Source organism: Amborella trichopoda, chromosome 9 (assembly GCF_054954075.1).
Source record: "Amborella trichopoda isolate Santa Cruz 75 chromosome 9, AtrichopodaSantaCruz75HAP2 v2.0, whole genome shotgun sequence".
Taxonomy (NCBI): Eukaryota; Viridiplantae; Streptophyta; class Magnoliopsida; order Amborellales; family Amborellaceae; genus Amborella; species Amborella trichopoda.
The window spans coordinates 18,200,637-18,203,222 of record NC_142344.1 but is presented as its reverse complement, the minus strand read 5'-3'; the positions used below and the strand labels follow the sequence as shown (position 1 = coordinate 18,203,222).

Below are 2,586 nucleotides of genomic sequence, written 5' to 3'. Positions count from 1 at the left end.
CATATATAAAGCATATGCAAAAGCTAGCTCCAACCAAAACCGTTTGCAATAGCTCCCCCAACCAAAACCGTTTGCAATAGCTCCCCCTTCCGGTGATCGTATTGCTTTTGCAGTGACTTTGGAACCCAAGTAGGAATGTAGGGCCCATCCAATTCTCCAATACAATCCTAACATGACAGTCTCATGGAAGTAATAGTAACAATACAAACATCGGTAATTAAATCTAAAACAATTATACAAGGTTCATCTTCAAAAATAGGAAGAATCTTTTTTTCTTTGTGATCGTGCTATGTATTTCTATTGAGACAGGGATGTTAAAACATGGAGTCAATCACAATATTGTATTTAGGACCTTATTGAAGTATTAGCTTATAGTCTGCCCATACAGCTGAAATTGAATCTGAATCACTCTATTATGCTCATTATGTGCAATTGTATGTAAGAACATAGAAACTTGTTTTTCTACCATTATATACCAAGAATTATGAAGAAGACCTCTGTTTTTTTAAATTCCACACATGCCTAGAAAGGCATCTGTATCCATTTGCAATAAAGTGAAACCACTGTTCTCATGAGATCCTAATAATATGAAACAAATGCGACACCAGCAAACTAATATGTGTGAACTAGACTCCTCAATATTTACTAGGTGTAGTACCGAGCACATCACAAGACTACTACTTATGCAACATAATATCTCAATAGATATCATATAGCTCAAATGGATCCTTAGTGTAGCCTATCCCGCACTCCAAAAACACAAGGGGTCCATTTCAGTTACACCCATCTGGATGTGGATATAACATATTATGCATGGAAACAACCACAAAAAACCGTCATAAGATTTATTTAGAGCATCACTAATACTATCAAGGATGTCTCAAGAATCCAAACTGCGAAAAAAAACAAAAAAAAAAACAAATAAAACCCTCCATATAAAAGAAAAACATCAACATAAATATCTACATCCCTGGCGATGCAAAAAGACAATATGTAAGTACATTCACTTGCATAAACATCCACATAAATATCCATATAAATGTCTACATTCACTTGAACATCAACGGAGACAAGAAAAAAAATACTATCATCCACATAAGCACCCACATCCATTGAGATGTACAAAAATAATAAAGACATTACTTTCATTAAGATGCAGAGACATAATAAAGAACTAGTTTTGTCCACATAAAACATCCACACAAACAACTACAATAAACAGAAAAGAAGTCCTCTCTTTAATATGAAAGGGGTTTGAGTTCCATTGTTCCAAAAAAAATCCAAACAAGCAAGCTAAAAGTCCTGAGGGAAATGGGACTGCAACCACAACTTACGATCAATGGACAGGAACATGCGGGCTTTCATAGAATCTATAAACTAGTTAGCAGCCTTGATCTAGAGCTATGAATCAATGCCTTCCTTTTTTTAAACATCAGACACAGTATCTATGCATCATATGTCTGCAAAAGAAATGAATGATCGAATATCCTATCCATTGAGATCGACAATGATCCAATTGCAGAAGCCAAGTATTGTCCTATTGACATGGCTTGTTACCTCCACAATGGCCCCACAACTGTATATGACTGACCACGATTCCTCTTTCATTTGCCAGAGGAGCAACACCAACATCCCCGCTAGTGGCATCCGATAGTAACTTTGTGGCTACTGCCTCCTTCACCTCTTGAGATATCCGATTCAATTCCTTATGATCTGGCTCAGGCTGATTATCCCTCACCGTCAAAGATTTCGGGCCAACACTCCATGTCATCCATGGGAGGGAAGCTCTGCTCTTGTACTTTAATGCCCAACTGCGCCTCTGCGACAAAACAACTATGGAAATTGAACAAATGGACACAGGTTACATAAAGAATAATATTAATAAAAAATAGTTCGAATCTTCTGTACCTCACAATATTGCACCCATATTGCCCAATCCGTGGAGACCATCCTCTTATCCTCATTCCAATAGAACCTAGACTCCCCAGGTAGGTTCTAAATATGGGCACACGAAGTCTTCAATGACCACAATCTATTTCTTATCCTTGTTTTGTCGAATCTTGAGCCATATTTCTCGCACATCACACGTGTAATTCTTGCCCAATCCTCCCTACATAAACTCCATTCCGCCTCAACTTGTCTTCCACATAGCTGGTCATTACTTCCATAAGTTTATCATCTCGTGGAGCTGTCCATTGGTAGTTTCTTCCACCGTATCGAAACTCATTCTTAGATGATCGGCAATAATCTAATATGCTATATAGTCATCATGGTGATCATACGGATGGACCACTTTACAATTGACTAAATGCTCACATATCTGTAAACATCCCTTATAAATTATGGCCAAGGGAATTCTTAGAGACGTCAAATTCTATGCCTTAAGGACTATACTTAGCCTAGTGAACCATACTGAACCTAGACCCATTAGATTTGTCCCAAAGTCACACAAAACCTATTCTAATACACTAGAATTGTCATCTTAGACATCCTTGATCCTAATAAATGTAAAAAACTAGCTCGGACACCATTTGGATGCTTATAAATTGAAATCGAGACCCAAAAGTCCTATCCTTGTAGACTCAT

General features: G+C 37.5%; 1 long non-coding RNA gene across 1 annotated transcript; it reads right to left on the bottom strand.

Moving 5' to 3' along the window:
- Positions 1 to 1,122: 1,122 nt before the first annotated feature.
- On the bottom strand, positions 1,123 to 2,046 carry LOC105421808 (uncharacterized). The gene is made up of 2 exons (XR_016040019.1): positions 1,909 to 2,046; positions 1,123 to 1,819 (listed from the first exon to the last, which is right to left on the bottom strand). It is a non-coding gene; the product is annotated as an uncharacterized LOC105421808 (long non-coding RNA).
- Between the last annotated feature and the right edge of the window lie 540 nt (positions 2,047 to 2,586).